Source organism: Lepidochelys kempii, chromosome 27, assembly GCF_965140285.1.
Source record: "Lepidochelys kempii isolate rLepKem1 chromosome 27, rLepKem1.hap1, whole genome shotgun sequence".
In the NCBI taxonomy this organism is placed as follows: domain Eukaryota; kingdom Metazoa; phylum Chordata; order Testudines; family Cheloniidae; genus Lepidochelys; species Lepidochelys kempii.
The window spans coordinates 10,000,133-10,012,224 of record NC_136406.1 but is presented as its reverse complement, the minus strand read 5'-3'; the positions used below and the strand labels follow the sequence as shown (position 1 = coordinate 10,012,224).

The following is a 12,092-nucleotide window of genomic DNA, read 5'->3' as shown; positions in this document are numbered from 1 at the left end:
GCAAATCTGAGAGTAAATTCTGTACACTACCTCCTACACAAAGGATTTACCAGTTTGGAATCTGCTCAACAAATCTAAAAGTCTAGAATATGGAGCTCTCTAGGTCATTTTTGGAAAAAAATCATTCCTCTGCTCTCCATGGTAGAAGCTTGACTCCAATAATCTGTTCTTCCCACTTGCACCAACACAGTTCTCAAGCTTCAAACCTGCAGATATGTGACAAACGCCTGAATTGTGGAACACTGGGCTCTTGTTGCTTGTGCTGTACTTCATGAATTGTAATATTTTTTAATATTAAATCAGTTTGTAAGGCTGTTTTCTCACTGTGTGAATAAAAGAAAACTGGAAAAGCATATATCAAGTACAATCAGAAACACAACACTCTGCAGAACAATCTGCTACACTTGATTATGAAGTCTACTCAAGTCTTTGCTATTGATTTTTTCATGTGGATGGTGCTCAGACATCACAGTGACAAGCTGCAGTAGAAAACCCTAAAGATAGACAGAGGTGTGTGCAGATTTCCCCAGTTAACATAATTTTGGGAAAAGAGACGCTGACGACCACATCTTCTCTGGAGGCCACCTTGCCTTTAAGAGCAGGAACACCACAGCAGTCTCCACACCCCCAGTTCACCACACTTTAGAAAATGTACTGGTTAAGAGAAGAGAGGGTGAAACTTTGTCCCTTTGGGATTATATGCCTTGAGGATTGGGAAGGGGACAGACACTCTGGCCTCCTAACTCCTAAGATCATTTTGCCTTGTGAAAGATCCTACACTGGGTGGGTGGACAGAGAATGGGATTGCAGCAGTATCCCCCCGCCAGATCATTCTGCCTTGAAAAGACAGGAAGGAAGGAACACTGCAGCCTTCCTTCTCATGGATCATCCTAAATTTGAGGAAGGAGTGGGACAACAAACTGCACCCACCTGTTCTCCCCGTCACCCAGTCAGGGATGGTGTGTACATGGGGAAAGAGAGGAAAACCACACTGCAGTCTCCTTCTGCCAGAAATCACCCAATTGGGGATGGTGTCTGTATGGGGGGAGGGTCAAAAAAGAGAAGAGAACCACACTGCACCCCTCCACCTTCCCGCCATAAAGATTGCCCAGTCAGGTACTAGGTGTGGATGGGGGAAGAGAGCAAAACTACACTTGCAGCATCCTTTCCCACAGTGGGGAAGGCTAAACGCATCACCTGTCTCCCCCTCCCTACCCCATGATCCAAGCTTGTGGGGCAAGTGAGTGAGAATATCCTACATCCCCCCCACCTAAGCGATCATGCTGCCCTGCATGGGGTCTGTTGGACATTGTAGCTTGGTTTGGGGAGGAGATCCATGCTATTCTGGGAGAAAGGGGGACATTGTAGCTCGATTTGGCATGAGGTAGGTACTGTTCAGGAGGGAGAGGGCTGCTGTAGCTCGGTGTGGGGGTGAGATCCATGCCGCCCTGGGTGGGAGAAGGGCTGCCCTAGCTCGAGCTGGGGATGAGACCTGCACTGCCCTGGGGGATAAAGGGCACAGCTATAGCTCATAAAAAGAAAAGGAGGACTTGTGGCACCTTAGAGACTACTAACTAATTTATCAGAGCATAAGCTTTCGTGAGCTACAGCTCACTTCATTGGATCTGATGAAGTGAGCTCTATCGCTCAGGAAACATTATGCTCTGATAAATTTGTTAGTCTCTAAGGTGCCGCAAGTCCTCCTTTTCTTTTTGCAGATATAGACTAACACGGCTGCTACTCTGAAACCCGCTATAGGTCAATGTGGGGGGAGGGGGGGTGAGACCCGCGCTGCCCTGGGAGGGAGGAGGTGGCCGCTGTAGCTCGGGGCGGGGGAGGAAGGTGAGACCCGCGCTGCCCCGGGGGGGTGTGAGCGGCCGCTGTAGCTCGGGGTGGGGGGGTGTGAGACCCGCGCTGCCCTGGGGGGGAGGGGGCCGCTGTAGCTTGGGGTGGGGGGGTGTGAGACCCGCGCTGCCCCGGGGGGGAGGGGGCCGCTGTAGCTCGGGGTGGGGGGGGTGTGAGACCCGCGCTGCCCCGGGGGGGAGGGGGCCGCTGTAGCTCGAAGGGGGGGGTGTGAGACCCGCGCTGCTCCGGGGGGGAGGAAGGTGAGACCCGCGCTGGCGGGGGGGGGGAGCGGCCGCTGTAGCTCGGGGCGGGGGTGTGAGAGACCCGCGCTGCCCCGGGGGGGGGGAAGGGGGCCGCTGTAGCTCGGGGCGGGGGGGGTGTGAGACCCGCGCAGCCCTGGGGGGGAGGGGGCCGCTGTAGCTCGGGGCGGGGGGGGGGTGAGACCCGCGCAGCCCCGGGGGGGAGGGGGCCGCTGTAGCTCGGGGCGGGGGGGGGGTGAGACCCGCGCTGCCCCGGGGGGGGGGGAGGGGACCGCTGTAGCTCGGGGCGGGGGGGGGTGAGACCCGCGCTGCCCCGGGGGGGGGGGAGGGGGCCGCTGTAGCTCGGGGCGGGGGGGGTGAGACCCGCGCTGCCCCGGGGGGGGGAGCGGCCGCTGTAGCTCGGGGCGGGGGGGTGTGAGACCCGCGCTGCCGGGGGGGGGGCGCTGTAGCTCGGTGCGGGGGAGGGGGGGAGGAAGGTGAGACCCGCGCTGCCCTGGGGGGGGGGAGCGGCCGCTGTAGCTCGGTGCGGGGGGGTGTGAGACCCGCGCTGCCCCGGGGGGGGAGCGGCCGCTGTAGCTCGGGGCGGGGGGGTGAGACCCGCGCTGCACCGGGGGGGGAGCGGCCGCTGTAGCTCGGGGCGGGGGAGGAAGGTGAGACCCGCGCTGCCCTGGGGGGGGGGGAGGGGGCCGCTGTAGCTCGGGGCGGGGGGTGTGAGACCCGCGCTGCCGGGGGGGGGGGCGCTGTAGTTCGGTACGGGGGTGGCGGGACAGGGAGGGGGCCGCTATAGCTCGGGGTGCGGGGGGAGACCCGCGCTGCCCCGGGGGGGGGGGGAGGGGGCCGCTGTAGCTCGGGGCGGGGGGGGTGTGAGACCCGCGCTGCCCCGGGGGGGGGGGGAAGGGGGCCGCTGTAGCTCGGGGCGGGGGGGGTGTGAGACCAGCGCTGCCCCGGGGGGGGGGGAAGGGGGCCGCTGTAGCTCGGGGCGGGGGAGGAAGGTGAGACCCGCGCTGCCCTGGGGGGGGGAGGGGGCCGCTGTAGCTCGGGGCGGGGGGTGTGAGACCCGCGCTGCCGGGGGGGGGGGCGCTGTAGTTCGGTACGGGGGTGGCGGGACAGGGAGGGGGCCGCTATAGCTCGGGGTGCGGGGGGAGACCCGCGCTGCCCCGGGGGGGGGAGGGGGCCGCTGTAGCTCGGGGCGGGGGGGGTGAGACCCGCGCTGCCGGGGGGGGGGGGCGCTGTAGTTCGGTACGGGGGTGGCGGGACAGGGAGGGGGCCGCTATAGCTCGGGGTGCGGGGGGAGACCCGCGCTGCCCCGGGGGGGGTGGCTGAGCTGAAGCAGCAGCAGGAGGCCCCGCCCCCTCTCCTGGGGGCCCTGCGCCCGGGGGCTGAGGGGGCAGCTCACCCCCACACGCCGCCCGCTAAGGCTGAGGGACGCGGGGAGCCTCGAGCAGGGGGCGGGCCCTTTGTCCGGGGCAGGCCCGGGCGCCGCCAGCCGCCCTAGGCCGCGGCCCCCCACCCGCCGGAAGCAGGCCCCGCTCGCCGGGCCCCGCGGGGAAACGCGATGCGGGGCCGCCCCGCGGCTCTCCCCTCCCCCCGACTCACTCGCCGCTCGGGCTCCGCCGGCTCCAGCCGCCTCTTCCCCCGTTACCGGGAGGGGGAGGGGAACGTGCGTGCGGATGGGACGGGATGACGTCACCGCGCTGCTGCGTGGCATGCGCACTGGGGACGGCTGAGGCTGCGCGAGAGGATGGGCGGAGGTGACCTCGGCCTCAGTGGAGCCACCCAGCCCCCATGGACGCTCTCCAGGGGTTCTCAAAGTGGGGGTCGGGACCCCTCGGGGATCACAAAGTTCTTACATGGGGGGGGGTCGTGAGTTGTCAGCCTCCACCCCAAACCCTGCTTTGCCGCCAGCATTTACAATGGTGTTAACACATAAAAAGTGTGTTTAATGTTTAAGGGGGGGGGGTCACACGCAGAGGCCCGCTATGTGACAGGGGCCCTCGAATATTTGACAGGCCGTGTGCGCAAAAAATTTCTTCTGTGCAAATTTTTGAAGCAGAGTTCAAAGTTGTGCGCCATGAGGCAAATGTGCCCAAGCGAGTAAAATGCTTATACATTTAAAAAGTTTTAATTTGCAATTTGTGTCAATTTACATGGGTTTTCAGATAGAGACATCATAAGGAAAAGAAAAACAAGTTTGTGTTTTAAATTTAAAATTTTCCTAAAACATATCAATAAATGATTATCCGCCAAGAATAAGATATGTAATTACACATGCATTTTAATTTCCTTATTGGTCGAAATGTCAAAGACTGCTGAACTAACCTTACTGTTTTTCCCTGCGATCTTTTTCATTTGCCCATTCAATAGAAACTCTGTCCAGATCTATCAGTCCTCCATCCAGCTGGTAACTCTTAATACACATCAGCATGTCCAAATGATCTACTTGTAAACGATTCCATAGTTTGTTTTTTAGAGTGTTCATTAAGCTAAAGCCACACTCACAGCCTGCACTTGATGCTAGGAATGTTCCTCCAATATCCATCAACTTTGCAAGATCCTGAAACTGTTAGTTCTGGTGAGCAAATGTCACCATATCCGGTAAACTTAAAACCAACTGGCTTTTGATTCTTTGGGCTACTGCAAACTTGAAGGCATTGTACTGACTGACTATAACAATCTCTTCAGCAAGAAAGTCTTTGTATTTTGAACATAAGGATTTGGCCTGATGAGTTCCAAAACTGAAGTCACACTTAACTATTGCTGCACAATCAAAAGCGGACCACTCCTGGCCTTCATCCTCTGGAAATCTGTCTGCCAAATGTGCACACAAGATGTTTATGAAAGTTATTATGGAACTGGTATCAATTTCATTTTTTTGAGAGCTTATATCCAAGAGAGCCTTAACTTTGTCATTCCATAAGACTGAATCTCCAAGGTACTGTCTTCTGATCTTGTTCAGTTTACCTTGGCAAGGTGAAATGCTTCAAGAGGTGTAAGGCCCCGTTTCTGGAGCAGCGTGGATAGTGAAGCCAGCTCCGACAAAACATCATTCAAAACTTCTAATGTTATTTGGTATTCCATGGTATTCAGCTTTTTGTGGCAGTATTTAGAAACTGGATCAGTATCTTTGTCTTGCTCAAAATATTCCAGAAGAGGATTATAGCTGTGAATAATTGCTCGAAGTGCAAAGTGCCTAGATAACCAGCACACTTCATTGAGTGGCCTGAAAGCCACTGACTTACATTCAGAAGCATCCTAAATTTTTTTCTGAAATTTGCATTTTCTCCTGGATGACTGACAGAACACCATGTTGACAGTTCTCATTAAGGTTTCGATGTCTCTTATCAGCCTGACCTCTTTCAATGCATCAGAAATCCCCAAGTCTTCCCGGTGTGCAACTCAATGTTGCTGGACTAAGTGTGGAATATCACATTTCAGCTGAGCCGCCACACCATTGAGTTTGCCCAACATCACAGAGGCACCATCAGATGTGAACACCACCATTTTCATTAGATCAGGTTGTTTTTTATAAAACTCTTTGACTGCAGACACTATTGAAACAGCCTCACATTCTTGCAATCGTAATAGTCCACCAAACAAAGTTTTATAGTCTGCAGAATTTATGGATCTATATTTAAAGTAGAGTATCAAGTATCTGCTAATGGATATATCAGTGCTTTCATCAACAGATAGAGTATGAAACATTGCCAATGCTATTTCATGCATGAGGTCATTTTGAACAATGCAGTTGATAATTTCAAGAAATTCAAAAGCATAATTTTTACTTCTCCAGCTTGCTGGTATGCGCACATACTTTTCCATATGGTCATTAATATCCTGAACAGAAAGCTTTGAGCTGTTCATTTTAATAGCCAACAACACACTGTCAATAAGTATTTTGATTTCTTCTGGGTTTGAGGGCTTGTGTTCAAGATTAATTTGCCTCCTCTGCTTTTCAGCTGGACTTTCAAGAATCATGCTAAGCAATCCGCTCCATAATGAAGGGTTTTTTTTCTAAGTCTTGTTACACCATCCCCGTCAGCGATTCAGAGCCCTAAGGTGGAAACCAGACGTGTCATTTACCCAACATGCCTACCACATTGTGAAACATTGGGATGCCTGGATATCAGGAGCAAGTGTTGAATCTCCAGTAGATTTGCCCTTCCTAATGCAAATGGAACAGTTCTTAGAGGGTGTTCCTGAGGAGATAGAAAGATACGTCCTAGTTGGGAAACCCAAAACTGTAATCGAGGCAGGGGAGATTGGAGCCAAATGGGTGAAGGTGGCAGAGAAGAAAAAAAACTGGTCGCAGTTGGAGCGGATACCAGAAGGGACAACCTCAGACCACACCCTACTACCGGGGGCCGCCCAAGGAACCCTCCAGCCACCTTATCGTCCCACCACACCGTTCTCCAGCAACCCACCTCGCCCCAGTGACCCGTCAGCTGGACAATGTTTTAAATGTAACGAGCCGGGGCATGTAAAGACCAACTGCCCCAAGAACCCCAACAGATTACAGTTCATTGCACCGGAATCACACCAGAGGTCCTCAGGCCCAGATACCTCCCAGATACCCTCGGAGTGGAGGGAAACTGTGAGTGTGGGCGGGAAGAAGGTCACCGCGTGGAGGGACACTGGAGCACAAGTGTCGGCTATCCATGCTTCCTTAGTGGACCCCAATTTAATCAACCCGGAGATCCAAGTGACGATTCAACCCTTCAAATCCAACTCTTTCAATTTGCCTACAGCCAAGTTGCCTGTTCAGTACCGGGGCTGGTCAGGAACGTGGACTTTTGCAGTCTCTGATGATTATCCCATCCCCATGCTGCTGGGGGAAGACTTGGCCAATCATATGAAGTCAGCCAAGGGGGTGGGAATGGTCACCCACAGCGAGACTAAACCAGCCATCACGCCTAGTGCTGTTCTGGAAACTTCTACCAGGACCCGGTCAGAGGTGATGGACCCGGACCCCGGGCCAATGTCTGCAACAGCAGTAGTGGATAGTGAGCTGTAGCTCACGAAAGCTTATGCTCAAATAAATTGGTTAGTTTCTAAGGTGCCACTAGTACTCCTTTTCTTTTTGCGAATACAGACTAACACAGCTGCTACTCTGAAACCCATCTATATGAGACTTACTTGACAGATGACACTTTAAGAAATCCAACTTCCATACATCATTCTACATTCTTCCTGTTGAAAATTCTCCCGAAGCTTTGGCATCTCGACAATATACACAAACCACTCTGTTGTCCTCATCATATGTGAATATTTCATGAAGTTTAACAAGCATTACACTATGTGACCTCGGTGTAACTGTCTCTATAGTCTCATCCAGCCATCCAGATTTAAATGAAGTCGCTGTTCTTTTACGCTTTAGACCTCTAGACAGTGACATTTTGGGATTGATTTTTTACCAGATTGGTTTATTTAAAATTAATACTTTTATTATATGGCTGCTATTTCAATGCGCTTAACAGCGCGACTCGACAAAAGGGCAAACGGGAAGTTTGTGCATAGCTCTGATCATGTCCATGCATCTGTGGCAAAAAAACACGGGAAAATGGTAAAACATCATGAGTAAATGTATGAAGTCCAATGCCTTTGAAAGATTTCAATCACGAAAACAATGGTTACCTTTGTTCATTTCTGGGAAATCTTTGCAATTCCTTGGCCTGAGTCTGTGGACCCATGCTGAGAGACTTGCTGCTGACCTTACTGCTCTGGCCCAAAATAGGGCAGTAACATAAGTGTGTCCAAACCTCAATTTATCTTGAGTGTCACGAGATTTAGCATTTTTCTCACAGCCCCAGATCCTGAAATTACGTAAATATGTGACCAAGTATCAGAGGGGTAGCCGTGTTAGTCTGTATCCACAAAAACAACGAGGAGTCCGGTGGCACCTTAAAGACTAACAGATTTATTTGGGTATAAGCTTTCATGGGTAAAAAACCCACTTCTCCATGCACCTGAAGAAGTGGGTTTTTTTACCCACGAAAGCTTATGCCCAAATAAATCTGTTAGTCTTTAAGGTGCCACTGGACTCCTCGTTGTTTTTGTAAATATGTGAGAATCTCAGCTTTTGTTGTAAAGATGTTCTTATCCCTCATGGTTGCAAAGAAATGTGAACCCTAAAGGCTTAAAACTAGAAGACAAATAAAAAGACACAAAAGCAATTAAAAAAAATTCTTGATTTTTGAGGCCTGACTCATGATATTTGACAGGTAGGCAATACTGAATACTGTTGTTTTTTACAGAATGAGAGTAGGAGAACCACAAGACTCTATGTCATTCAGCCTTGACTTAAATAATAATAATAATAATATTAACTTCCCTTTATGGCCCGATATGATTATCGCAGGGCAAGCCAACAATATTAATAAATAATGAATTAATTAGAATAAACAATAAAAATTAACACCTAGCTGTTATAGTCAGATTAGGATCTCTACACACACAAAGACACTCCTAACCAAAAATAGGAGTGATGAGGAGCAATTATGTTGCAGGAATAAATTCTGCCTGGCTGTACCACAAAAACCAGTGAAAATAAATTAAAATCATATTGATTTATTATGCTGTCCTATAGATTTTCAAAGTGTTTTTACAAACTTTACTTAATTAATCTGAACAGAAAATGTAACTGTGAGATTTTAATACATGATGAGCAGGATTTTGCATGGTAAGGCTACCACCTATCTTTGCTGCTGGTGGGTGTCATCATTCTTCTCCCTGGGGATATATCACATTCCCTGATCAATGAGAGAGTCAACAAGCATGTGGACAAGGGTGATCCAGTTGATATAGTGTGTTTGGAGTCAGAAAGCCTAATTAAGCAGTCATGAGTCAAAAGGTTGTTACAAGGAGGAGGGAGAAAAATTGTTTTTCTTAACCTCCAAGGATAGGACAAGAAGCAATGGGCTTAAATTGCAGCAAGGGAGATTTAGGTTGGACGTTAGGAAAAACTTCCTGTCAGGGTGGTTAAGCGCTGGAATAAATTGCCTAGGGAGGTCATAGAATCCCCATCATTAGAGATTTTTAAGAGCAGGTTAGACAAACACCTGTCAGGAATGGTCTAGATAATACTTAGTCCTGCCATGAGTGCAGGGGACTGGACTAAATGACCTCTCAAGGTCCCTTTCAGTCCTCCAATTCTATGAGATAGGAGGGAAGGTCCTGTTATAAATTAGTAACTGGTTACAAGATAGGAAACAAAGGTCAATAAGGGAAATAAAGGGTCAGTTTTCACAAGGAAAGAAAGTAAATAGTAGGGTCCCTCAAGGATCTTCAGAGATGACTAAGTGGGGGTGTAACAGGGTGCTGGCCAGGAGGTCCTGAGCCAGGCCCCTGTTAGCCCAGCTCCAATTAATAAGCATTAATTGGGCCTGGCTGAGTATGCCACACCTAATTGCTAGAAGAGAAGCACCTGCGAGCCTTATTAGCCAGGGGGCTATATAAGGCAGGCAGGCAGGGGGAGGAGAGGAGCATTGCATCGCATCCCTGCCCTGCGGGCTGGAGATGCTAGCTGTCCCCCAGGTTGCTGGTTTGGAGCAGAGTGTAAATAGAAGGTGGTGGGAGCTGACACTGAAAATAAAAAGCACTGGTGATTGCACTCAGAAGGGGTCTCTGGCTGATTTGTTGTGAGGGCAAATGAACACCTCGTTACATGTGGGGGCTTGTCCAGGATCCAAGAGCCAGCGAACTTGGTTGGCAGCCCGGATATGGAGGAGACCCTGCAATGGCTGGTCAAACAGCAGGAGCAGATGCAGCAGGTCCTGCAAAGTTTTCAGCAGTCCCACCAGGCTGAGAGACAGGCCTTACTGACCTGGTAAATTGAGCAACAGCAGAGTCTGCGAGAATTCATACAGCAGACCGGCGTTCAACAACAGCTTCTGCAACGAGTGGTGAGTCCTGCGGGAGGGGATGGCACCTGGCTGCCGGGCTGGGGACTTTGTAAAATGAGCCCAGCGGATGATCCAGACGTCTTTCTCAGGACCTTCGAGCGGGTAGCCACAGGCACCAGGTGAGAGAAGGCAACCTGGGCCCTCCGACTGGCTCCATACCTGCCAGGAGAGGCTCAAGTGGCCTATATGGCCTTGAGCGATGAGCAAGCCCAGAACTATGAGGGGGTGCGGGGGGCCATTCTAGACTGGGTGGGCCTGTCGACGGAGCGGTACCGCCAAAAGTTCCGGGCGGCCCAATGGACGGCGGCAGTGTGGCCCCAGGTGTACGCCCAGAGACTAATTGACTGGGCCACAAGCTGGCTGAGGCCAGAAATGCGCACGGTGGGAGAAATGATGGACACATTGGTCCCAGAACAATTGCTGCAGAGCTTCCCCGAGAACATACGCGTCTGGGTGAGGCGTCACCAGCCTGTCACCGTTGAGGCAGCCGTCAGGTTGACTGAGGAATATATCGAGGCAGAGGGTCCCCGGAGGGAGGACTGACCCCAGAAAGACAAGGAGTCGGGGAAGAAACTGGCAGAACCCTTTTCCCGGAAAGGCCCAGAGAGAAAGGGGGAGCCCCAAAAAGCACCTGAGAGGTCTGCCAAGCTTGTTTGCTGGCAGTGTGGGAGACCTGGACACACAAAACATGACTGCCTTGATATGGAGTGTGGGTGGGCTGAGTTTTGTGGCTGGACTCAAGTTGGGGAGTGAAAAGGGGGGCAGAAACTGTACACCATCCCAGTGAGGATTGGGTAGAACCCCCAAACAGGCCCCAAGCGTCAGCCTGTTCGCTTGTACAGAGGGGGCTGGTGAAGCCGCACTGGCTGAGTGTGGAGGCAAGGATGGCCCTTGAGTGTATCCATGGGGACAAGAGGTCCTCCTCGGGCCGAAGTGAGGGGCCACTTCAAATGGAAGTGGTTTGGGGTGCTGGAGGGGCTACCATACTCAGTGGTATTAGGTAAGGACTGGGCCCCACTACCTAGAAAGAAGTGGAGGGGTGCCCTGAAGGAGGGGGCAGATATCCCTAAACCAAGGATCCCAAGTGGGGAAGACAAGCAAAGTCCCAGAAATAACAAAGAAGTGAACCCTAGACAACAGAGCCCAGAGCAAGCAGACCCATGGGAAGGGTGTACGGGGGTGCAACTGGTGTGACATCCTGCAGGCAGAGGTGGAACCAGGGGGGCAGCCACTCCCCGAGCAGTGTACATTTTGCGGGAGGGGGATGGAGAAAACCGCAGGAGAGGATGCCGGGGATCGCCTGGCCAAGAGTGGGGAACTTCCCTGGAGGAGCCCCCCGGGCAGAGGGGCCGAGGTCAGCCAGACCTTGTGGCTCTTAAGTGGGGAGGCGGGTATCAGGGTGCTGGCCAGGAAGTCCTGAGCCAGGCCCGTTAGCCCAGCTCCAAATAAGAAGGCAAGCGAACGCCTTGTTACAGGGGGTTACGATAAAAGGCCTACAGAATCATAAATGGTACGGAGAAAGTGAACAGGGACGTGTTCTTTCCCCTTCACATAACAGCTGGTCCTGGATGACAGGGCATGGCTCTCACGCTCTTGCCCTGTTCTGTTTGTTCCCTGTGATGCATCTGGCACTGGCCAATGTCGGAGCCAAGACAGCAGGACCAACAGTCTGACCCACCCAGTATCTTCTGAATAGATTCATGTGCAACAAAGCCAGCGTGGGGCCTACGACCTCTCACCACCGTGTGACACTGCTGCCCTGCAACCTGGTGACCTCTCAAAGTGACATCACGCCACTGATGGGACGTCACCGCATTCCCTGACGTCACAGCCCTGCCTTGACGTGACGTCACAGCGCCACGGGGATTGCGGAGCGTGGCGATTGGGGGTTGCACTGATACCAAGGGGCCGCGCCGTTGCCTGGCAACCTGAAGGGGGGGGTCTGAAGAGGAGGGGGCAGCGCGCGTGGTGGTTTGTGTGCGTGGCCGGCAGGAGCTGGGGTCACCCGGCCCCAGGCACCGTCCCCCGCTCCCTCGCGGCAGCTGTTCCCCGGCCGCGGGGCAGGGCGGGAGCGGCGGCGGACCCGGAA

General features: G+C 52.8%; 1 protein-coding gene across 4 annotated transcripts in view; it reads right to left on the bottom strand.

The window, feature by feature from the left end:
* DDX42 (DEAD-box helicase 42) overlaps window positions 1-3,800 on the bottom strand; it is a 34,459-nt gene extending 30,659 nt beyond the window's left edge. For 2 of the 4 annotated variants that reach the window (XM_073326266.2, XM_073326268.2), the window contains exons 1-2: window positions 3,702-3,791; window positions 931-1,035 (exon numbers count right to left, since the gene is read on the bottom strand). The gene's annotated coding sequence lies outside the window, so the exon portion shown is untranslated. Of the gene's footprint in view, window positions 1-930; window positions 1,036-3,701 lie in introns of all 4 variants that reach the window. The other 2 variants (XM_073326269.2, XM_073326267.2) reach the window with 2 other exon arrangements.
* Between the last annotated feature and the right edge of the window lie 8,292 nt (window positions 3,801-12,092).